At 44.9% G+C, this 26,194-nt stretch overlaps 1 long non-coding RNA gene across 5 annotated transcripts in view; it reads right to left on the bottom strand.

Moving 5' to 3' along the window:
• Positions 1-26,194, bottom strand: part of LOC123391354 — a 112,170-nt gene that overhangs the window by 15,642 nt on the left and 70,334 nt on the right. For all 5 annotated transcript variants that reach the window (XR_006605994.1, XR_006605998.1, XR_006605997.1 and 2 more), the window contains one exon: positions 9,543-9,613. This is a non-coding gene — a long non-coding RNA (uncharacterized LOC123391354). The remainder of the gene's footprint in view (positions 1-9,542; positions 9,614-26,194) is intronic.

The raw sequence follows: 26,194 nt of genomic DNA, 5'->3' as shown, positions 1-26,194 counted from the left end.
GACTGCATGCTGCTCGTCCGTGCTTTAGAGGAAAGATATTCCAGGTGTGTGAAGTGTTCCACTAGGCTGCAAGAAGAGGGCTCATTTGATTTACAAATAGCCCATGAACTTAGCACTAGTCTCGCCCTCCACCCAGTGCCTCTTCCTTGAGCTACTTCCAAACTCGCTGAAGTGCCCAAAAAGGGCGGAAAATAAAATCATTGAAAATGAAGAACTCTGGAAGAGGCAATAGACTATAATATAATGAATTCTGCTCTCGGAATCCAAAGATCGGGGTTCAAAAACCATCTCCAGGGACGCCTGGGTGGTTCAGTCGGTTGAGCATCCGACTCTTGATTTCGGCTCAGGTCATGACTTCAGGGTCATGAGATGGAGCCCCATGTTGGGCTCTGCACTGGGTGTGGAGCCTGCTGAAGATCCTCTCTCTCCTTCCCCCTCTGCCCCTCTCCTCCACCCTTGCTCGCGAGCACTCATGCTTGCTCTCTCTCTCCTCCTCTTTCTCTCTTTCTCAAAAATAAAATCTCCAGCCATGACTAGCTGTGTGACCAGGAACCAGTTATTTAACCTTTCTGAACTCTGGTGCCCCTGCCTAGACCACAGAGACTCTCAAACCCAGCTGACCTTTGAACTATGTGGGGGTTAGGGGAACAAACACCCCCTCCTGCTGTGGAAAACCCATGCATAGGGGCATCTGTGTGGCTCAGTGGGTTAAAGCCTCTGCCTTCGGCTCAAGTCATGATCCCGGGGTCCTGGGATCCAGCTCCGAATCGGGCTCTCTGCTCAGCGGGAAGCCTGCTTCCTCCTCTCTCTCTGCCTGCCTCTCTGCCTACTTGTGATCTTTGTCTGTCAAATAAATTAATAAAATCTTTAAAAAAAAAAAAGAAAAAACCCATACATAACCTTTGACTCCCCGAAATCTTTACTAATAGCCCACTTCTGACAGAAGCCTTACCGATCACATAAACAATGGATTAACACATATTTTGTGCATTATAAGTATTATATACTGCATTCTCACAATAATACCTTTACCTTAATTGGGAGGGAGGAGTGGTATTTCTAAGCTACTCAGTTGGGTCTGCGAGTTTTTTCAAACTGCTGCAAATCTCAAAAAAATTTCCTAAACAATCCACATGTCAGTTCAATTTCGTGTTATTCAAGGAACCCCTGTACTCCCCGCCCTCACAGGACTTCACTATGGGGCTTAGATGAGGTGACGCAGTTGACAGCCACCACCCAGGCCCCATCCCCATACAAAGTGCTCCGTGAATGTTCATGGCAAAGTACAGAGAGACCCATCTGCTAAAGCCATACCACTCACTACAGAAACTAGCAGATCCTAGCCCTGAAGGGTCTGGACCGGCCTGGAGAAGAAACTGCAATAGCTTTATCTGTTCTTTCAGGTCACACTCTTTGCATTTTCCCCAGGAACATGTTTTTTGTGGGAGAGCCTGGAGCTGCTCCCCTGAAAACAGCTCCCCGGGGCCTCTGAAGCCAAGGCCGAGGGAAGCGCGGCCAGAAGGCAGAGCAGCTGTGGCTTCAAAGTGGGAGGACGAGCCCCTCGTTCTCCACACACAACCTGCTGCCTGCCTGGAATTTCTCTAGCAAGAGATCAAACCCCTCAGGCCACAGTTGGAGGAGGAGGGGAACACCAGGCCCCACTCCTGACGGACACACCCCATCCGTTTGGGGCATCCCGGTGGCTGGTCCTGGAGACAGAGCCCCGCACAGGAGGCGCTCTTCGGGTGTTGAGGAACATGTGCGAGCATGAGGAGTGAGTCTGGCAGCACCTGCAACCCTGGGCACGGAGGGAAGAAGCAGGTGTGTGTGGGGGCTGCGTGGAGCCCGCAGGAGCCACTGTCAGAACGGCCAATAGGCACCTGCGGCTGAGCTCTCCATCTCCTGACTCAGTTCAGCCCCCAGCCCCGTAGCGTCCATCTTCTGCTCCATGGATGGCTGCCGGTCACACCCTTGGGAGCCGCGCCGGGATCTGGGCACACAGCTCCCGAGCAAGTGCCACTGGGCGAATGCCGAGAACAGGTCGCCCGTGGGGAGCTGGGAGTGCTGGAACAGGCAGACGGGAGCTGGGGGTAAGCCAAGTGCCTTGTGCACACCTGTGCACCCGTTAGGGGGCAGCTCCTCTTCTGGAGGAGGGGGTGGCGCCCCCCTACACCCTTTCTACTCAGCATCCTCCCTGCTGTATTCTCAGTCAGTGCCATGGCCCTCAGCCTCAACACCAAAGTCTCCCCATGTCCCCTCTTCCTCCCTCTCTCCTTGTCTCTCTGTCTCTCTTCCTGTTTCTCTCTATATATCTCTCTGTACCTGTGTGTGTGTGTGTGTGTGTGTGAGTGTGTGTGTGTGTATGTGTGTCTCACTTCCCCTCCTTTTCCCTCCCTTTTCCCCTCCGTGTCTCTCTCTTCATTCCTCCTTCCTATTTGACTTTCCAGGTGTGTCTTCCCTGTGCCCCTGCAGATGGACCTTCACAACGCCCCGTCCAGTTTGTCTCTGCCTCCTCCAGACTGGGGTTTTGGCCACAGCTCAGCACCCTCCACCCTTCTGTCTCTCGGTCTCCTAACTCATGTACGGAAACCTCTCCAACCAAAGTATTCCTCCCAAAACCCGAACCTAGGAGATTCTTCCGCCTGCAGAAAACTCACCCATTGGGGCCCAAACCGGCCCTGGGAGCTGCCTCGCCAAGCCCGGCTCCACACTCCCCGCTACAGGGCGCTGACCCTCCTGAGCGCTCACAACAGCCAGGGGCCCATGAAGCTCTTTTCATAAAACTCCACAATGAAGCCTCAGCACATCGGGCGACAGGAGGCACTGCCCTCTCTGTGCGGAGAGTGAGGAAGCGGAGATTTGCAGGTCTCCATCAGGGGTCGAGAGCTAGGAAGCAGCAGAGCAGTGGTCTTTGTTGGATGGACCCATCCCAGCGGCACTGTCCTCCCCACCTGCACCCAGCAATCGGGGTCACTTAGAAGGCTTAAATCCCTCCTGGCCCACCCCAGAGCCAAGGGGAAGGGGTTTGTCAAGGCAACCCTGTAATTAAAGCGTGCGTCACTTGGCAGCTTCCTCGGGAATCGCTGTCCTTCTCTCGGCACTGTGAACCCTGCAGGAAAAGATCTCTTCGCGTCCCCAGCACTGAGAGCCGGCGTGCACGGACGCTTAACTGAATCAAGTCACGGTCCTATCAATGAATGAGTGAATTTACGAGTGTCCTGCTCTCACATGGTCACGTTTCTCTGCCCCTTCCATAACCAATCTCAATTTATTTGCCTGGCCACGTTAGAAATTTCGGAAGTGAGTTTCCTGGTTATGGAAGAGTATGAGAAAGAGTCGAAATTCCCATCATGGAAGGACAGGATCACCCTTACGATAGAAGAGTGAGCTTTGATCGTTGTTGTTGACGGTGGGGTGTCACCACGCTCGAATTTGAAGCAGATGGGTATGGGCTCCATTCATAATTTCCCTGATTTAGGAAAAATCACTTCCACAGACGGGGACAGTCCACCTGACAACTGCCAGAGCCCAACAGCAGCTTTGGTCTTGGCGCAGGTGTACGTGATTTCACTTCTGCCGGCAGTGTCTCCACAGGCTGCCTGTGCTGTTGGTCCCGATGACAACGGGGCAGAGGATAAAGCCGGGGCTCACCCTTCTTGGGGCGGGGGGACACTGAGATTCCTGGGCATCGTACCAACTCAGCCATATGTCACCACAGAAAGTAACTGCTTTTTCCATATATGATCATAGCTAATGTTGCAAAGCCTGTTTTGCCTGGATCCTTTTACAGGACCTATGCAAAATATGCTGTGAGCTTTCACTCCAGATTTCTTCCTTAGGACGAATGGCTCTGCACACACACACGGGAACAAGCTCTTACTCTGCTCATCGGGAGTGATAATTATTCCATAGGCTAATTCCCCGAGTGTGAGTTACATGGGGTAAGGTTCTGGCTCATACAGCAGCTGATGGAAACGGGGATCCTAATGGCCAAATACATCCTAATGTTCTCCTTTTAATTCTTTCATTTTTTTTCTGTCTTTACCTTTTAGAAAATGTTAATGTATTCCTGATGAATTCAGTGTGAAAAAAAATATGTTTATCAGCTTGGGTTTAAAATTTTTATTCATAATAAGAATATCGTAGCACCGCCAACACTTTCCAAAGTCAATCCCAGAAACTCTGCCAGCTTTCTAGAGCACCCTAAGCAAGATGACCGCCCAGAAGACTGATAAGTCAGGAGTTCGGATGCCAAAACGAGACATCAGTGTGTCTCTTAATCAGGTATGGGTGCTTTGTTCTTGCCAGGCGTGGTGTCGAGGAAAGCAAGCGCTGGTGGCAGATAACCCTACAAGATGTCATTCGGTAATTGCGGAAGTTGTGCCTTTAGCCAGGGCCAAATGGATGATAAGGTTGTCACTGTTAACAGGTGCTAGCTCTTTGGAGAGAACCCTACTTCCGCTTGCAAAATCCAGCCGCTGAATTTCTCGGTCACATTTCCCCTACATCTATTGGCGGCAGTGAGAGAAGGCGAGCTCCGTGGCCTTGCCCTGCTCAGCCTCCAATCCTCAGTACCAGAATATCCATCAACCCCTCGGTGCCCTCCGATGCCGGGCCCCAGACACCCCATGAGCAGGAGTCACTCTCCCCCCCACCCCAATCGGGCTGGCACTGTGTCTGACAGGGAGCCCACCTTCACAGCTAAATGGTTCCCCCCATTCCGGACCGTGTGCACAAGCCCACAGCTTCCACGGTCGCACCAAGCGCCACAGCTGGGTTCTTTAGTTTGTTGTGAAAAGAATTCTAGCATGACACAGCTCCTCTCAGTACAAAGAAGTGCTGGAGCACTGGGGGGGGGGGGGGGGGGGGGAGAATGCCCCTGAAAACAGCCGGGCCCTGGTCTGCTCCTTTCCACAGTAAACAGACCATGCGGGCACTACCAAACCCAGGACACAGGTCCTGGCCACAGGGGCGCCTCAAATGCCTCCTGGGCATCTGGAGCAAACAGTACCACTCACTCTGTGGTCAGATCAGGGACAGCCAGTCCTCCCGTTGTTTGATTTCTAAACTTGCCTCTACCTCCCGAGGCCCCTAAGAGCTCAGGGCTTGCAAATCAACACAACATTTAATTAACTGCACATTAAAGTTTCCATCTTTCAAGGAAGGGAATTAGGGACAGTACACTTTCTGAAGCATTCATTAATGAAAATATAAATTCTCAAGCCTCCCAAATTCCGGGTGGTCGCCCCAACTCGAGGTGGTGGCCCGCCCAAACTCTCAGGGTTGGACCAGTTCCTTCCCATAAGCTGCAGGGTCCAGGGTCCCCTTCCAGGCAGGCACTGTTAACCCTCTGAGCTCCAGTCTTGGTCTTGCCACACCCCAGAGCCCTCAGAATTAAGAGTTTTCAGGAAACACTGAGAAATGGTGCTATTGATACCGAGTTGTGAGCACTTTCTTAATAAAATGAAAGGTATGTAGAAAGCACAGTTGAAAGAAGCATAGGCATGAATAATATAATTAAATACTGTCTGCTGCCCATGGAATGGGTGTAAGCTACTGTCACTCCCTGAGGACCACAGAGGCCCATGGACCACCCAAGAGGAGAGTAATAGCACAGTCCACTTGACTTTTGGGAGACCGAGAGACAGACCGAAGATACCTAGGACAACTTGCCCCTCAAACAGGCTGGACCCTCCATGACACCAGAATTACCTGATGATTCAGGCTGAGACCACACACACACACACACACACACACTGACCAGAGTTTGACCTCTGTGAGTCAAACCACAGTGAGTGAGAAGTCCATTCTTCAGGAGTCAGGGGATGCCTGTCCTGTGTCTGCTACAAACCCACTACCACAAGCCCACTCTGCTTCTCTGCTCACCCTTCTCCTCAGCTGAAGAGCAGTGCAATCCACACCATGGCCAAGGTCACCAGAAATGCTTTCTATCAGAATCCATCGCGGTGTCTCTCTAAAAAGGGATTGTCTCGCAATGCCTGGTTTTGGTACCCCTCTGTATCTATGTCTCCTCCCCATGTTAAGAGTCTGAGATAAAAAGCAGTGGATTCTATTTAATGTTCCACTCCACACTCTGCGTATTTTTTTAGTATTAGTATTTAGCTCATCTGTCATTTCTATGAAACGCCAAGCACCGTGCTAGCGTCAGGATATAGACTCTGGCCTTGCCCTTCTGGAGGAGCCAGATAATTCAACAGGTAAAGGAACTAATTATAAATTATAATTAGGCAGGGAAAATAACCAGCACCTATGGTAGCGAGTGATGGAGAAGAGCAACTTCAAAGTGGGCGTTTAAAGGATGGCCTCCGTGGAAGGGACGGACGTTCAAGGTGAGTTGCGGAAGGAAGGGAAGGAGCTAGCTTGCACACAGTACACACACAAGCAGTGTGAACCCCCTCTTGATTTGTTGAGCAGTGTTTATAAAGTAGATCTCATAAATTCCAATTAGGAAAAAAATCTAGTCAAAATATACTCCCGGATAGACAAAGCAACCAGGAAAGAAGTTCTTCATTCTTCAGGACGAGGCAGAGTGTGGTGTGGACAAGGGGCTCCATGACCCTCCTGGGCTCACCTAAGCTGGCAAAACACTCTTCGAACTCCGGGCCCACTTACCCTCTGCCTGGTCCTCTAGCTCTTATTTCAGATCTCTAGCAGCACAGGCACGGCGACCCACACACCAGAGAATGCTAGGTTCCCATCCACGATTCCTTTGAACTCGTCCTTTCTCTCTGGTCTTGGACCTTCTCACCAGTGTGGCATCAAGCAGAAGACGGCATCTCAGCTCCTTACACTTTGTTCCCTGAAGCTGCCTGTGACATCACCACCTATCACGAGAAGGTGAGAACGATGGACATGGTGGTCAGACCCTGTAGTGGGTCACTCCAGTGTGTCCCATCTTGTGATGGGGAGCAAACTCGATTTTTGCAAACTGTTCAGCCATCTGGTTCTTGTGGTGCCAAGCTCCCAGCTCTTCTCTCTCTGCTTCATGGTTGTGGGGCTGGGACACATTCCCCTGCTCCCTTTAGGCTCTGTCCAAAAGTGAACTTAGGCAGAGACTCAGAGATAAGAAATATCTTGTGAGGTAAATTTTCCTGACTGGACCCTGAAGGACACACTCACCCCAGGGGTAAGTGATTCTCCTATTACTTAACCAAGAATTACTGCCCATGTGCCCAGGAACCTGTAATGTGCACCAGAGGGGAGGTGGGGAGGCAAAAATATCTGTATCTCTGTTACCGGATGTTCACCAGCAACATTTGGAGGCAAGGTGTGCCCAGTCACCCCTTGAAATTGCCTGATGCCATTGACTGCCTTCTTCTCTTTTCCTCCCTTCTGCCCTTCACCATTTGGGGTGGCAGGCAGCCCCATATGACTCCATTAGGGCCACACATATGACCATAAACCCAGTCCTGACTCTCAAAAAATCCCAGTCAAGTGGTGACCCATGAGCAAATGGTGCCACGACAGGGACAGAGTGGTCACTACTGTGAAATATAGGTGGGCAGTGGTATGGAGGGAACACAGCCAATGACCCCATTACCACCCCAACGGAGGGGGCAGATGGAAAGTTACTCAGAAGAGCAAAACCCAGAGTCAACTTTTGAAGAAGACTGGTACTTGGGAAGGAACTGGAATGCTCAAGAGATGCTCCATCAAAAACACATCACTGAGGGTGCCGTCCTTTTTGCAAATCTGTAGATCGGTGAAATGGATTTTGATGAGGGAGCCAAGACCAAGGAAGGCCCTCACCTCCACCCTGAGAGTCTAATCAGCAGGTCTGTGTTATGGATCCAGAATCCACTTGTTTGCCCCACTTCTCTGATGGGGTATGTAGGAGACGTCCGATTATTTCAATCTTGTAACATTTCTTCAAGAATCGGGGAACTCCTTTGCCCCATTAAAATCATTAGCAGGGATCAGCCACTTCCATGAGTATGGAACCCCTAGATCATTCAGACCCAGGAACTGAACCCCGGTGCTCGGCCCAATGTTTTCTGTTGCAAAATTTTGACGGATGATGCTTCCTTAGCCTGGGCCAATGCTTAATTGGGATCGTGAGGGAACTCTTTCAATTGTCAATGACGAAAGGCAATATTTCCAATATTCCTTGAGAATAGGCTTCAAAGGTTTCAGCTCTTTTTTTTTAAAAAAAGCTCTTCAGTTTTATTTTGACGTGGCAGGAAAGTTTTGCATGCGTCCTCACATCCACTGTTGTGACAGCTGCATTTAATGAGTGCAAAATGATCAGAAAAACATCCTTTACTGTGGGTTGCCAGTTGGTGACAGGGGAGAGGTGATGCTGTAATCAGAGCAGTGAAGTCATGCACACATCTGCTGAGGCAAAATTTCTTGCTGTCTGGTCTCTACCAGGCAGCTCAGTGCATGGCCTCAAAGCCCACTGAGGCCGCCTGTAGCCCCGCATCCAAAAGACCCCTTGTTCATACGGCAGGGTGAGACTCCGTTGGCCACATCAGGCCATTGTTGCTAGAGTTTCGTTCACATATCTGTCTAAATCCTCCATATTTTTATCTTCCTGCAAGATCTTTCTAACTCATCTAACATATTTATAATTAACATAACTCATGAGGGGGTAGGGAGGTAGTTTAAGGCAAACTTTAAATAATTCCTGTGTAAAGGTCCAGATCGGAAAATGAAGGTCTTCCTTTCCATATGTGTAGTCACAGTAGATTAAATTATCGCTCAGCAAATAGTCACTTCCCCACCCCCCCAACACACTCACACTGACCTCCATGGGGAGAATTTACTGTCTAACCCCACCGGCGTTGAGCTTGACAATGGGACATCTTCGGCCCATGAAAGGGGGGCAGACATGACATTGTGCCTATTTGGAGCCTAGGCTGTAAGGAATTGCATGTTTACACTCACTCCCCTGAGAGCCTCCACTTTTACCGTGAGAAGATCATGAGCCCGGTAATTCAGATGACCCCGGCAGAATGAGAGTCAGATGAAAAGGAACGGAACTGAGGCGCAGGGTGAAGGAGTTGTTCCCACCAACCCACACACCTGCAGAGCCCACCCGCAGGACAGTCACCTACCTGAACCCACCCTCAATCAGCCAAGCCACGGCTGACATGCAGCCCAGGAAGCATGAGCGGTAGACTTTGGTGGTTAATTTCAGTCATTGAGATTTGGAGCTGTTTGTTATTCAGCATCATTGTGTTGTTGCGGAAGCTTTTCAGAGAGATCACCAACAATGTATGCCTGATTGTGGGCTAGAAAAAATATTCCAGCTGTGCTAGATGCCTATAGCTCCACTGACACGGTGTAAGGGAAACCAGATGGAGCAAATACTCAAGCCAATCAATCCTATTTATGCAAGGCACGATGAATAACCACGCCACACTTAACGGTGTTTTTCACCTTTTGGTTCCGTGTTGGGGTCACTTGCTTTTCATGGAAGTTCAACTTCAGTAGGGTTTCCAAAGGTTTCCTTTGGCACCAACATTCCTTATTTGTTATTACCCTCTCACACCTTACAGGGGAAAATTAAAAGCACCTACCTGTGTCGACGTTTTCGTCTGCAGTCCCTGTATCATCTCCGCACCGCTCCATTTCCAGTCTTCTCCCTTCCCTGGATCATGGAAAGACAGCAAAAATAAACCGTCACACAGAACCATTCCGACAATTTACTCTTGAGGGGAGAATCCTTTGGGTGTCTAAAAGCTTACCGTAAGTTATATTTGCTTAATTTATGCTTCTACTGACAAATAATTAGGGCAGCAATTAATTTCAAAATGCAAATGCACAATGGGTCTCACTGTTTTGTTTTGTTTTAAACACTCTTTGTCCTCCATTCTACTTGTGTTAGAGTCTTAATGGATTTAGTTTAGCAAAGGAATGAAATTATTTTTTCTAATGCTTTATTTACTTGATTGAATCGGACTTTTTATCAAATATTGACTACAAATGTTTGTTCAAGATCATATGCCATAGAATTTAATAGAAATAAAAAACCTGTGGTGCCGACCATCATTTTTTACGTGTCTTGTGTGTAATCTATCTGAATGATGAATCAATGACAGGCAGGAGATGTTTAATAGCAATCTGCCTCCCTATATGGACCAGCTGCTGTTTCCTGGTAAGAGGGAAAATTTCTTATTATCTCCGAAAAGGTCACAAAGATATTCTTTGAGACGAGAAAACTTTCCACCTGTAAACACGAGAAAAATTAGCTTTGATTCTTTTACATCCTGCAGTGCGGGAAAGATTGGGAGCATAGATAAAGGTCCACCGAATGCTCCTTTCCTCGGCTCATTTGTTCCCTATCTCCTGACACCTCATGTACGCGAAGGCACTGCTTCCTCCTAGAGTTACCAGCACCTGCTCTGGCTCCCAGCGTGCTGGGAAAGACAGAAAGGAGAAAAAATCCTCTGTATATTTCGTCACCATACCCAGTACCATTTCCTCTTCCTGTTTATAATCTTTCTCTTCAACCAGAATGTGAGCCCCGTGAGGGCAGGAACTGGGTCCAAATTCTCACCATCTGGGCAGGTCTTACCCTAGGGGAGACCCTCCATAAGTAATTGGGGGTGTTGAAGGAAGTAAAATAATATAGTAGAACAGCAAAGAGGATGACATGGGAGGCCAAAGCAGAGATGCCTTTCTCAGCACAGAGCGTGATGGAAAGTAGATGGCCCGGGAAGGTATCCAGGAGGAGGTGAGGAAGGAAGAAGGGGGTCTCCAAGAGCAGATATGCAGGAAGTTGCCCAATGAGCAAAGTTAGGGGCACACAGCAGGTGTGAAGTCATGGAGGAAGAAGCGATCTGGGCAGGTTTGGGAATACTAGAGTTTTTCCCTGCAGCACGGGATCCCCTGGAGAATGGGAGGAACTGGGGCGAGACAGGTAGGGGAGGCCCCAAGCAGACATCATCTTATACCCGGATGAGGAGCCTTCATCTCTCTCTCTCTGTAATCAGTGTTGATTGCTGATTGATTGAAACTTCTAGATTCCAGATTACTAATTAGTGTGCGCATGGAAGAAACACAGTTGTCCACTTTGGGCAGAAAGCTGAGTCCTCTCTGATGACGAATCTGAATGCTTCTCCCCTGATATGTGACCTGGCTTGAGGGTACAGCCAAGACCTAATCAACTAACTCGAAGAGAGGACTTGGTCACGAAACACACGAGGCAGATGTAGCGTTATATAAATATCTAAAGGGAAACCAGCATTTTGGACTGAATGACAATGCTCTATGTGCTTTTGGTACACATCCAAGGTAAATTTTCAAACACAGAGCTTTAAGACTACACATCATTCATGCTAAAAAGTCCGTTTTAAAACCATATCGAAGTTATTTGCCTCTCTTTTCATCCAGTAAGAAAATATCTCATCCACCAAAAACTAATGAAAGACCATCACACAGGCGGGTTTTGGGATTGCTTTCTTTTGTTTCGTGGACTTCTCTGGTTTATTAGGGGAAAACTCCATTAAAGGGAGCCCGTATGCAGACACAATCACTTGCCTTCTGCCTGCCGCAGGTTGAGGTCATCAGTAAATGGTAGCAGGCCACTTCTAATCTAATTGTGAATTCCTGTCAAGTACACAGACTTCAGCCCAGGGATGACAAGGATTTTTGAACTTCAAAAAAGAAGGGGGGGGGTAGGAATCACAATAAATATTTCATTGTCTAGTCAACCCAATTTGCTAAGCCTGATTATCTCGTTCAGCCCCCTGAGATTGCCACAGGAAGCCTCCCCAGATGTTCTCCTTCCAGCCGAAATTACCACTGTATGTCAGGGAGGTGGCCCAGCGACGGCATTCTGGAAGCCCAGCTGTCGAGGAAGGGAGAGGAGAGGGAAGGTCCCACCCACTGCGGGAGCAGCCTGCCCGTCCCTGGCCACCCTGCCAGGCCACTTAACCAGTTCCTCAACTGGGTTAATTGACCAGTGATTGACCAAGCCTCTCTACCCAGGTTTATTCTCTGTTGCAAATTGCCATGGTCAGAGAACACGTGCGTGGAGAGTTCCTGAAGCAGCAGGGAGCTAATTACCCCCACTTCCCTAAGTCAACAGAAATCCCAAAAGGATGATATGGAGCCAAAAAATATTGGGCAGGAGTCTGACAAGCCCTTCGGGGGTCCTTTTAGGGGCCCCCGACGCTCCCATTTCTCTTTCCAATCAACACAGTCCCGTGGTTTTCCAAAACCATGGGGGCCCCCTGTGCTCGTGTTACCTCTTGTCAGCACAACTTTCCAAATTCATTTTACGGACTACAATGCTTCAGGTAGTGTCACCTGTAGTAGGACTTTATTTAGGACTTTAGTTTGTCCTTCTACCTACCACGCTTCAACCCCCTCAGTTCCTTGGACGTGATCATGCACCCACACCTAATCTTTTGCCAGAAAAGAACATGGACGTAACAGGGAATGAGACAGAACCTGCGGGGCGCCTGGTGGCTCAGTCGTTAGACCTCTGCCTTCGGCTCAGGTCGTGATTCCTGGGATGGAGCCCTGCCATCGGCTCCCTGCTTGGTGGCGGGAAGCCTGCGGATCTCCCTCTCCCACTCACCCTGCTTGTTTTCACTCTCTCACTCTCTCTCCCTGTCAAATAAATAAATAAAATCTTTAAAAAAATAATAATAATAAGACAGAACCTGAGACCCTTACAAGAGATTATCCTGCCACAATTATCCTCCCCTCGGAGCTGGACCAGCCAAGCAAAGATTCCTAAAGAAGTGACTCCAGAAGAATTCCTGCTTGGGGTTTGGGGAAACTACAGAGCCAAGATTTTGAAGGTCTGTTTGATACTCCTGTAGTTCGGCTGTGTAACATAGGGAGCACAGAAAGCTCGTGACAGAGAATGTCATGCTGGCAGCGACTCCATCTGACGGGCAGAAAACCCAGAGTTCACACAGGAGATGAGAATGAGGTAAACACAACACCTCAGAGAACTCAGCCAATTCCCACCTGCTTGGCAATGTCACCAAAGACAGGAATTTGGAGTGCCCCTGCATATTTCACTTTTCCAGCCCAATTTTCAAGGGATGAAGAGTTTCTAGAGCTGTGGGTAAAGATAAACCACATATTCCATACTGACTGACACTTCATGGTACCCGTAGTGTCTACTAATGATTGAGTTTTACTAAAAATAAAATAAAACATGAACGAAAGAGAAATCATTTTGTAAGACGCTGGATTTCTCTATGGATTCCTCATAGGAAATTCTATGTGGGCTCCACAACTGAATTATTCAGACCAGAATTTTATAATACTGGTACAAAGATTGAACCATTTCATCCATGAAACAACAGTGGTAGGCAGACATTTATTTCTTTGACATTAACAAGAGGGAAAAGCCTTTTGATCCTCAAAAACAAAAAGCTCTAGAAAAGGTGAAATAATCTACAATTGCCAATTACCTAATTAAAAAATGTCCAAACCGCAGTTTTGAAAATTTTTTTACTTGGCTTTCATGGGCCTCAAATAGAAAGCTTTATGTAAACTGTCCCTTTTAGACATGCCATTGTTATTAACATCACTGTGATAAAGAACTAATAATAGGTAAGTGTAATTACAGCAGTATTTAGAAAATAATTATGATAAGACAGCATTTTTGTGATTGGGCTTGCGCTACTCCCCTTTACCCTCATTTCTACCTACTTGCAACCTCTCAAAAAAAAAAAAAAAAAAAAAAAAAACAGAGCTTGGGGGTGACAAATATCAGAGACGACAAGACTGTTCTCATCCTTTCTGCTCTTACATTATGTCCTATGTTGTTTTTCCTTCATTTATGACCTAATGCTTTTTTTAAAAGATTTTATTTACTTATTTGACAGAAAAAGAGATCACAGGTAGGCAGAGAGGCAGGCGGGGGGGGGGGAAGCAGGCCCCCTGCTGAGCAGAGAGCCCGATGTGGGGCTCGATCCCAGGACCCTGAGATCATAGCCCAACCCACTGAGCCACCATGCCCCAACTTATGACCTAATTCTGTAGGTGTGTCTCTCTGAATGGAATTGATTACATCTATAAATAACACATAGATAAATTAACCTTCAGTTTTATAAAGGATGAACTGACTTTAAAAATAAAATTCCTATCTTACCAAATATCTGCTAGGCCCTGTTATCCTGTTTTGTCTCATTGTTTGATTTTTGCTTTTGCCCCAGTAATGGGGGATATGTTTAACACCTGCCACTGAGTTCCATAGATTCAGAAAACACCCACCATGAGAAGGTAATATTGGCATCCAGGAGGAATGTCAAGTTTCAGTTCCTATTGTTTTAATAATGCCTCAGTGGTAAGTCACCATACTGAGCAGTTTCACAGAAAAGCAAAAGACTTCAAAATGAGATTTGGGGGAATGCTTTGGGGGTTACTTATGGATTTCAGAAGACATTAAAAATAAGGAAGAACTGTAAATAAAGGGCTAGGTGAACATAGAGGAATAGAGTCATATTCTCTTAAACAAAACTCAGAATAGTTAGTACTAAAGAGATCAGATATGTTTTAAAAATTACTATATCACAACATATAACATATTGACAAAAATCTTTACCCACAGTTTTACTGAAGACTCAGTATTGTCAGAGAGCAGAAGATTGGGAAGAAATATTTAACAAGCTCCAGGAACTATGTAAAGAATGGCATAAATGTATCACACTAACAAAATAAAAGACAAAAATTAATGATTTTCTCAATTGATGCAGAGAAAGCATTCAGAAAAAAATCATCATACTTTCATGATTAAAAAAATTAAATAAACTAGCAAAGAAGAAAACTATCTCAACATAATAAAGGCCATATATGAAAAGCTCACAGCTCAATGGCTAAAGACTGAAAGCATTTCATCAAAGAGCAGGAACAAGAGAAGGATACTGTGTCCGTCTGCTTCTATTCAACATAGTACTGAAAGTGCTAGCCAGAGCATTCAGGCAAGAAAATAAGTTAAAAGCATATAAATTAGAAAGGAAAAAGTAAAATTATCTCTGTTCACAGATGACATGATCTTATATGTAGGAAACCTTAAAAGCCACACACACACACACACGCACGCGCACACACACACACACACACAGACTGTTAGAACCAATAAACTCAGCAAAGTGATGGGATACAAAATCAATACACAAAAATCAGTTGTGTTTCTATATGCTAACAATAAATGACCCAAAAAGGAAATTAAGAAGACAATTCCATTTATAATAGCATCAGAAAGAATAAAATATTTAGGAATAAGCCCAGCCAAGGAGGTGAAAATCTTATACACTGAAAACTACAAAACACTGTTGAAAGAAATGAAAGACAGATAAATGGAAAGGCATCCCATGATCATGAATTATAAGATAATACTGGTAAGAGGTCAGTACTATTCAAAACAATCTACCAATTCAACCTAATTCCCACCAAATCCCAAAAGCATTACTTAAATTTTTAGAAATCCTGAAATCCAGATAGAAATTCAATGGATCTCAAATAGCCAAAACCATTTTGAAAATAAAGGAGAACAAAGTTGGTGAATTCACACTTCCTGATTTCAGAACTATTACAAAGCGATAGTAATAGTGTGGTACTGACATAAAGGCATATATACACAGAAATGGAATAGAATAAAAAGCCCAGAAATAAACTCTATGTATATGGCCACATGATCTTTGACCCTCAGGTGAGGGTGTCATGACCACTCAATGTAGAAAGGAATGTCTTCAATAAATGATAATGAGAAAACCAGATATCTAATACAAAATTTTGAAGTTGGACTTTTGTTTTACAGCATATACAAAAATTACCTCAAACTGGACTGAAGGCCTAAATCTAAGACCTCAAACTATAAAACTACCAGAAGAAAACATAAAGAAAAAGCTTTATGACATTAGATTTTGCAATGACTTCTTGGACATGATATAAAAAGCATAAATAATAAAAACAAAAGTAGACAATTGGGACTATATTTAACACTGGGACTACCTTAAACTCTGGACTTCCGCATGTTAAAGGAAACAATCAACAGAGTGAAAAGGAAGCCTATAGATGGGAAAAAATATTTATAATCATACATCTGATAAGGGGTTACTAGCCAGAATATGCAAAGAACTACAACTCAAGAACAACAATTATATTGTACACCTGAAACTAATATTACACCATATGTTAACTAACTGGATTTTAAATAAAAACTTTAAAAAAATTTTTTTTCAATTAAAAAATAAAAATAACCCAGATAGAGGCACCTGCGTGGCTCAGTTGTTTAAGCATCAGACACTTGATTTTGACTCCGGTCATGATCTCAGGGTTATGAGATCAAGCCCTGAGTCAGGCTCCACACTCAGTGGGTGGAGTCTGCTCCTTTCCCTCTTCCTCTCTCTCTGTTCTTCCTCCCACGTGCACAAGCACGTGCTCATGCTCTCTCTTTCTCAAATAAATTAATAAATCTTTATAAAAGAAAAACAAATAAAAAATGAACAACTACTTGAATAAACATTTCTCCAAAGGAAATGTGCAAATAGCCAACAAGCATACGAAACGATGTTCAACATCATGTATCTTCAGAGAATATGAATCAGAATTGCAATGGGATAACCCCATCAGATGGCTACTATCAAAACAAAACAATATCGAACCAAAAACAGATACAGAAAATAATGAAGATTCGTGAGGATGTGGAGAAATTGGAACACTTGTGTGCTATTAGTAGGATTGTAGAGCATTCACTATGGAAAACAATATGGAGGTGCCTCAAAAAATTAAAAATATCATGAAATATCACCTCACACCCATTAAGTGGGCTCTTATTAAGAAAAGGGAAAATAATAAGTGTTAGCAAAGAACTTTTGTGCACTCTTGGTGAGACTGTAAAATGGTCCAGACATTATGGAAAACAGTATGGCAGTTCCTCAAAAAATTAAAAATAGAATTACCATATGATCTAGCAATCCCACTAGTAGGTATAAGTTCAAAAGACTGCAAAGCAGGGTCTCAAAGAAATAAATATGCACCCATGTTCATGGCAGCATTATTCACAGTAGCCAAGAGGTGGAAGAAACCCACATGTCTATCAAAAGATGAATGGGTAAAGAAAATGTGATATGTACAAATAATGAAATGTTATTATTCAAGCTTAAAAGAGGAGGAAATCCTGTCACTTGCTACAATATAAATAAACCTTGAGGACATGACACTAAGTAAAATAAGCCAGTCACAAAAAGTTAGATATTGTAGGACTCCACTTATATGAGGGACATAAAGTAATCCAATTTATAGGAACAGATATGAAAATGGCAGTTATGGGATGCCTGAATGGCTCAGTCAGTTAAGCATCTGCCTTCAGCTCAGGTCATGATCCCAGGGTCCTGGAATCAAGTTCCCCATCAGGCTCCCTGCTCAGTGGGGAGTCTGCTTCTCCCTCTCCCTCTGCCTGCCACTACCCCTGCTTGTGTGCGCTCGCTCTCTCTCTCTCTCTCTCTTCCTCTCTAATAAATAAAATAAAATCTTTTTTTTTTTTTAATGGCACTTACAAGGGGACTAGTGAAGGGGGAAAAAGTGGAGTTATCATTTAATGGGTATAGAGTTTCAGATTTGCAAGTCTGGAGATCTGTTTTGCAACAATGTGAATAAATTTAATGCTACTGAACTGTCCAATTAAAAATGGTTAAGAGGATAAATCTTGTGTTTTCTACCACAATAAAAAATTCTTAGTTTTTAATTCCTTTAGAAGGAGGTGGGGTGCAGTAGAAAGAAGCCCAAAGCAAATGTTCATTTGTGAGAGGAGGTAGGGGTCAAGGTAAGGGGGAATTAAGAGATTTTTGAGACAGAGGAGGACAGCGAGGGCGGGGGTGGGTGGGGAAATGGGTCCAGAGATATCTGGAAAAAAGCTATAATGATGAAATCAAGTGTCAGAGGAAGCCAGGACTCCCCATGGGGAGTAGCAATGCTAGCTAGAGAAACTGCCAGAAATGACACTCAAACATTTCTTACCCCATAGTACCAGTTGCCTATTTGAATAAGTCAGTGAGATTATCCCCCAAAGCAGAACCTTTTCTCCCACTTTGGAAGAAAAACAACCTGCGTGTGAATGGAAGTGTGTTTTTAGATCCCCAACCAAAGTCAACAATGGAAGAGTTCTCCTGATTGATACCACTCCACGATAACATTTGTATCATTCATTCATTCAAGTCTTTCCCCTGTGCCGTGCACTGCGCTAGGTGCTGAGGAGGGAAGAGATAGAAGAGTGTCAGGAAAACTCTTCTGCTCCCAAGGGACTTGCATCCCAGAGACACCCAGGCATTGTGCTCCATTCCAGCACATGGACCAGCCCTTGTTGTGTGAATCTGCACCCTTGCTGTTCAAGCTCCTTGAGGCTTTGGACCAATCCTCTAAGACCATCCACCCATGGATCCATCCATTCACCCAAGCCAGCATTTTGTGGTTGGCCAAGTACAGGTCCTAACCAAGAAACAGAGCCCTTGAGAGAGAACATGAGTGCAGCTTCAAGGGCAAGGGGAAGCCTTGCAAAGGAGGCAAGAGTGTGAAAGAAACTCCAAGAGACAAACTAGTTCAAGTCACTTGCAGCAACACCTTGTGTCCACAGCAGGCAAGTGGGCAGCTCGGACCAGGCAGATCACTGGGGAAGGAAACCTTGCCTTGCGTGTTTGCAGTACCCTTGAGGCCCTCAAGTTAGACGTTCCCCCTCTGGTCTACATGGGGACATGTAGACATTACATGAAAATATTGGAACTTCTACTTTTTAATGCCATCATTTTGAATTTTCACCTTTATGTAAATATTAAAAATGTGTATAATCTCTTAGTACAATAGAGGTACACAATAGATAGGTAGGTAGGCGGGTAGACAGATAGATGATAGGTAGATATATAGATAAGCATGCATTGGAAGCCTATGCCCAAAATATTTTCGTGATTAGGATGAGCAATTAAAAAGCTTGATGGTCATTGCTCTCAGGCAACTTCTCCTGATTCTCTAAGTAGGACCAAAAGCACCATGCATCTGGGCATACCACTGCCTTCTGAACCAGCTCAGTTGGATGGAGGAGTGGGGAGATAAAGTGGAGAGTGAGGTGGGTCAGGGACCTCATTACCAGGTGGAACTAATTCCAAAGGACCAGAGGAAGTGGATGAAGCCCCAGAAGACTTAAAAAAAGGAAAGAAAAAATTTCCAGAGTGTTGGGTAATGATTATGGAGCTTGTTGCCAAATGGCAAGTTTTCTCAGACTTATTTGTGGTTTCCCTTAGCATCCACATCCCAGGCTGTTCCATTCAGAAGATAAAGGAGTCTACAGGAGGAAAGGTTTTATCCTCAGAGAGACCGTTTATGTCTTCACTTGGTTTATTAATCCCTGATCTATCTTTAAAGGGAACAGAACTGCTCTAGGAGTGGGAGCACCTTCCGCTAGATGTGAGGTTCTCCAAGGACAGCACACTCACGGGCACAAATATATGCGTGCACACATGTACGTGCATACAAACACACACGCACCCACAAACACCAACCGAAGTCCATGGTCCTCAAACATGGATTTGTATGTTTCAAGTCTTATATGTTAAATGTAACGTCGCTAGTAGAAATAAGTAAGTAAAACATTTAAAGGCATGTAATAGCCAACACTTGGACAAGGTTGGCAATAAGGTGCATTGTTTTTCCCCTTAATGGATCCAGAAGATGAGTCTCTTAATAAAAGAGGGAAGCAAACATAATACAAATTTGATTTAAACAGAGTACTTAGAATCTGTATCAATGTTGAAAATGCGACCTCACTTGCAATCGCTCCTTGGAAAACCATCATGTGGGTATATCATAACTTACTAAATTCTTCTTGGTGGGAAAAATAGGGAGTGATGCTCAAGCATACAAAGTTTCAGTTTTGCAAGATAAATATATTCTGGAGATCTACTATAGAGCACAATGCCTCTAGCTAACAGTTCTTTATTGCATATTAACACTTGTTAAGAGGGTAGATGCTACGTTAAGTGATCGTATCACAAAGAAGTAAAATAATAACAATAATAATAAGGAGTTCAGGAGAAGACTCGGAGAGGTGGTAGCTGTGGCCACGATCCTGATGTCAGCAATGGCTTCATGGGTGTATACTTGTCCTCAAACTCATCAGTTGTATACACTACATATGCATAGATTGTACACGTCATCCTCCATAAAGCAGGTTAAAAAAAATCCTACTTGATGAGCACATGGTGATATATGGAAGTATTAAATCACTACATTGTACACCTAAAACCAATATTATACTATATGTTAACTAACTGGAAATTAAATAAAAACCTTTAAATTTCTTTAAATAAATTTTAAAATGTAATAAAATAATGTCCAAGAAGTCAGGTTGCTGATGTTATTTACAAAAGGTATTCACATTTACAAAGGTGAACTATACCACCAAAAACACAGAATCCAAGAAGTTATCACAGAGCCTTCCCCCACACACCCTTACCTTTGTCAATCTGATACATACCAACAAAAACCGACATCTTATTGAAACCAGTGTTCCTGTGACAATAATTATTTGAAGAATTGAACACTCTTAGTACCACATTTACTGGCCATTTGCATTCACTGCATTATTACTAGTTTGTATATTTCCCCCCTATTTATTTTGTTCTGTTCAGATTCTCATTCATTTTTTTTTACTCTTAGAGACATTAACCATTTGCCTATAACAAAAAATACTTTTCTGAAGTTAATTTTCTTTGATCTTTCAAGCTTTACTTACATTACATTTCTAGCATGAAAGTTTTACATTTTAGCCAATTTTATCAAATTTTAGCCACATTAATCAACTTTTTCTTCTATTGTCACTTTCCTGTCAAGCATAGAAGAAGCTTTCTACTACAAACTTGCTAAGGTCGTCTCCAATTTTTTTTTTCTGATACTTTTATACATTTTTGTCCATTTAAATAATTTATTCCTCTGGAATTTATTTCAAAGGAGTGGAAGGGGATTCAGCTTCAGGATCTCTACCTGGTTGGTCCCAGTGAGACAAGTCCAACACCCTCTACATGGACTAACCCACCTCCCCCGCCAATGACCTGAAATGCCACCTTGATCATATATTTCTGACTCTCCCTAGCTTCCAGCCTTTTCCATTACCTGCTTATTTCTGTACCACCACCACATCCTTTAGCTAACATAGCTCCGGGATTTATGTACTACGTTGTAGGAAAGGTCTTCCCCCTGCTACCCGTCTTTTTCAAAATTGTCATAGCCTTTCTATCATATGTGTTCATCCAGCTGAACTTATAAGTTGTGTCACAAGAAAAAAATAAGCTATGTTAAAACTTTAGAATTTCCATACATGGGATTTTAACAAAGTTTCCCCCCATATTACTTAAGACAAGAATCAGCAATAAATAAATAAATAAATAATTTTTTTTTCCTGTAAAGGGCCAAATGGTAATATCTTAGACTTTGCAGGCTGAATGGTCTGTCATGACAACTCATCTCTGGCGTGAAAATGCAAAAGCAGCCATAAAGGGAAATGGTTGGGCCCGTGAAAACTTCATTCCAAAAATAGGCAGAGGGGGCGTCTGGGTGGCTCAGTGGGTTAAAGCCTCTGCCTTTGGCTGGGGTCACGATCCCGGGGTCCTGAGATCAAGCCCCACATCGGGCTTTCTGCTCAGCGGGGAGCCTGCTTCCTCCTCTCTCCCTGCCTGCCTCTCTGCCTACTTGTGATCTCTGTCTATCAAATAAATAAATAAAGTCTTTAAAAAACAAAAACAAAAACAGGCAGAGATGTGGTGGATTATTACTCAGCCATACAAAGGAAGGAAGCATTGGAACATTCTACCACACAGATGAACCCTGAAAACATTCTGTGACATGAAAGGAGCCAGGCACACAAAAGGTCACAAATTTATGACTCCATCTATATGAAATATCCAGACTAGGCACCCACATGGGCAGAAATCCCATTGGTTGTTGCCAGGGGCCAGAGGAGGGGAGAACGAGGAGTAAGTGATAGGTATGGTATATTTTTCCAGGGTAATAAAAAAGGCTTTGAAACTAGAGTCAGGAAGCAATTGTACCTTACTGTGGACTAAATGCCTTGAGTTTTACACTTTAAAATGGCTAATTTCATCTTATGTTAATTTCACCTTAATTAAACAAAACATCTGCAGGAGGTGAAGAAGGCTTGAGTCAGATAGATCCTCCTTCTGCTTGGTGCTAAGGGGGTCCACTGCTGAGAAGTGCCTGAGAAGATGAGAGAGGACTCCCCAGCAGATTTGGGGGTGATTAAAGACACAAGGGTGAAAGGCACCACATCCTCAGCAGCAGCAAGGCCTAGAGCAGAGGCCATATGGTTCATCACTGAAACCTGCAACCAAATAGAACCTGAGTTCTGCTGCACAGTGGGATCACCTGGGATCTTAAAAAAAAAAAAAAAAAAAAAAAAAAAAATCCTGATGCCAGGCTCCCACCTCCAGAAATTCTGACTTAATTGCTACAAAGTATGACCGAGGCATCGGGATTTTTAAAAATATGTCCAGACGATTCTCACACGTGATCACATTAGGGAATCACTGGCCTATAGACAAGGTGATGGGCTCCCCTAATTGCTTCCTTGCGCTAGGCAAGCAAATCAGAAACCATACCAGACTTCACATGGGAATCCTCTGGGGGAAATTAAACATCACTGATGCCTCGTCCCATCCCCAGACTTTCTGATCTGTAAAAACACTCTTTCCTAAACATCTCTGAAAATAAGAATCCATTGGAACTCTTTTAAAAGACAGAGGAAAAGAGAATGGGATGGGAGGATTGACCCCCACGGCTCACCCCCCACCTGCTGACTCAGAGAAGCTCCTTGGAAATGGAGGAGCTCCACAAGGGCCCAAATTTATTTGTATCAGAAAAGTTTGGGGAATCCTGCACTGAAAATAGATTACAATGCGAAAAGCAAACATTTCCGCATTTGTGTGCACATGCGTCAAAGAGAGAGAGAGAGAGAGAGAGAGAAATAGGGGAAAGAGAGAAGGGGAAGGAAGAAGAGAGGGAGAGAGAACTTCCTTCTGTAAGTTCACACCTGCGAGAGCCCGGGGTTGCAACAAGAGTAGCCAGAGGCACTGTCTCTGCGCCCCCCCCACCCCCGCCCCCAGAGGACTCCCTGGTACAGCAGAGTGAAAACTCAAAACTCACTCAAACTCATTAACCTACCCGCTGCAGATTCCAGAGGACTGTTACAAACATCCTCTCCAGTCAACAGTCAGGCTGGAAAGGCTCCGCCTACTTCAGAGCTCAGAACTTCGGATGGGCTGTCCTTCACTGCCCTAGTTCGTGGGCCAGCCAGAGTGATACCCGTATATTTTGCCTCCCAGACCAGTGCTCCTTCCATAAAATGGTGATGTTTGGAGCCACTGTCATGCTACGTGCAACATGGCACTCCCTCTAAATAATCTGTAGTTGTTGAAATGGACATCAAAGAGAAACCAACAGAAGGAAAAGAAAGCACTAAGAGTACATGTTTGAGAACTATGGCCTCTGGGCAATGAGTGAGGAGCCAGACGTGGAGAGAGGCACCTGCTTCTTCCCACGAATGCCTCCACCTTCCTCCCACTCCCACGAGCACACTGCCCAGTGAGGCATCGGGCCCGTTTAGTCATGAGTCCGGCCGTTTAGTCACAGGTACAGTGGGAAACGGGAAGGATGAGACCTGAGAAAAACGAGGTCTCAGCCCCCACTGCAGACCTACTGAACTAGAGTCTCCATTTTTTTTAAGATTTTATTTATTTATTTGACAGACAGAGATCAAAAGTAGGCAGAGACGCAGGCAGAGAGAGAGGAGGGGAAGCAGGCTCCCTGCTGAGCAGAGAGCCCAGTGCGGAATCCTGAGATCATGACCTGAGCTGAAGGCAGAGGCTTTAACCCACTGAGCCACCAAGGCGCCCCTAGAGTCTCCATTTGAAGCAGGATACCCATTTCTGTGAATGGGAGCCAGACCATGGATTTCAAGGAAATGCAGCTTGGGCTTCCTTCCCTTGGCTTCCATGGGGGTCAGTACTCGAAAAAATAGCTCTTCAGCCGTAATACCTCCAAGAGATGTTAGAGTCCACCTCATTGGACCCCCTCATTTTGCAAGTGACAAACTCAAAACCCAGAGAAGTCACATGACTTCTAAGGGACAAGCCAGGACCCAAACCAAGGATTCTACTCTTATGTCCCATGTGCCCATTGCAGGGCTGAAGAAAGCCAGGCAACAGTGTCTGTGGGAAGAAGGGTGACAAAAATGGAGCAGGGAGGGTGGGGAGCCACTCCACGGCAGATGCCAAGGGGTCCCTCAAAACCAGGAGGGGGCAGATCATTTCTGCTGTCCATTTTCAAGTCCACTTTTTCAGACTCTCAACATTCATCCAAATAAAGGAACACTGATCTCCTTTGGCTTCCCAGCATGAATGTGCTTTTATTTTAAGGCTGATGTTCCAGTCCATGATACCTACTGAGACACAGGAATATGACCACCCGTGTTACCCTGTTTGAATTCTTCCAGCAGAATAGTGAACCCCCCACCCCGAGGCTAAGACTTCTCATAACGCCTGCTCTGAGATCCTCAAAACCCTTGCCTAGATTGCTGAAAACTAGCAACGTGCTTTCTGTTAGGACGTGTGTAAATGACAGCGCCCTACATGGAGACGTGCTTCCCAAACAAGCTTACCCACCGGAAGCCGCCCTTGACATCCAAGCAACATAACATAGATCATCGAGGAAGTTGACAGCTCTCTACTCCTCTACTCACTGGAAGCATCTGGCCCTGCACCACTCTCAAACTCAAATCAACTTGAAAGATTCCCCCCACCACCACTCCCGGCCCCAAGAACCAGCACTTTTTTGTCAAAAGCCGGAGAGATGAAAAATGAACACACATAGCCACCGCACCTCGAGTATTTCTGAGCCGTGGGAGCGGAAGACTGGCAGATCGGAGCCAGGGGCGTGTGACGGGCCTGTGGCTTCTCTTTCTTCCCAGCCCAGTGATAAATAATCTATTTGAGAGAGCTGATACAAAGAGACAAGAGTGAAAAGTGGGCACGACGCATTTACCAGAAGAATTTTTCCTGGGCTGCTTAAGTATAGGGCCTTAAGTTTTCTCGATCATATTAAAAGTAGGAGGGAGCCCCTCCTTCACGTACCCGACCGCAGTTCGGATGTATGATCGCGTGGATCACGCACTATCAGGAACAAAAAATAGAGATATCATGGGAGAGAACGGCTTGACAAGTTAACAAAAATTTTATATTGTTTCCAATTTAGAAAGAGAGAGACAGACGTCAAATCACAGGAGGATAGAAACACTTCTAGCTGAATTCTCAATAAAAATCTCCTGAATGCGGTTTCTGACACGGGAACAGAAAAGCATTTTTAGGATGGATTTTTTTTAACCCTTTCCCTGAAAGATGAGATTTTTTTTGGAGTCACAACTTACTCCGTGCCTGCCCATCTTGATGACTTAAGTGGAAATAGTATCAGCGGGCTCTGTGAGCTGGTGTTTCCACGGCAGCAAAGGGAGTTGAGGATTTGTGACTTGATCTAATGGCAATGGCTTTCCAATAGACATGCACGGAATCATTGATCAGTGTGCCCTCTCCTTGTTTGCACTGGAACACCGTTCAATTTACACCAATTAAAGAATGCTTGGTTTGGGTATTGAAGAATAATTAAGGGATGCAAATCCCCAAGGGCTTCTAAAGATGACATCTGACCAGAATGTTGATTACGGCATGAAGGCAGCGTAAGTATTTGAATAGTTTGACTGATACACAAAATCATTACAGTGTCTCTCTGGAAAGAGTGACATCAGGTCAATGTATGTACTTGCCTGGTCACCCTAAACAAATTTGACAAGTCTAATTTTAAGTAATTGCTCAGAGTTGAGTGGCCGCCTCTGTCCCCACAAGGGCAGCTGTCTGGACCACATCTTGTAATTGAGATGTGTCTTTTAAACTATACATGTCAGCCCAACATGCAAATGTGCTCTGGAAAAAGGTGAAGCCTGGGTGAGGCTCCGGTGAATCATTTTCCAGTCAAATTTCAACACGAAAACTTTACTGTAGTTATAAGCCAACTCACCAACTAATTCTACCCCATTCCCTATAGGAGAGATTACCTTTCCTTGTTACATCCAACTGTAGAGTTTATCAAGACACCATCTGGGAAATGTGGTCGCTGGACCAGCAGCAGGAACATCTTTCGGCAACTGGTC

The sequence above is a fragment of the Mustela putorius genome, unplaced genomic scaffold (genome assembly GCF_011764305.1).
Source record: "Mustela putorius furo isolate JIRA1106 unplaced genomic scaffold, ASM1176430v1.1 tig00000224_pilon_pilon_pilon, whole genome shotgun sequence".
In the NCBI taxonomy this organism is placed as follows: Eukaryota; Metazoa; Chordata; class Mammalia; order Carnivora; family Mustelidae; genus Mustela; species Mustela putorius.
Note: the sequence above shows the minus strand (reverse complement) of the source record. Positions and strands in the feature narration are given on the sequence as shown.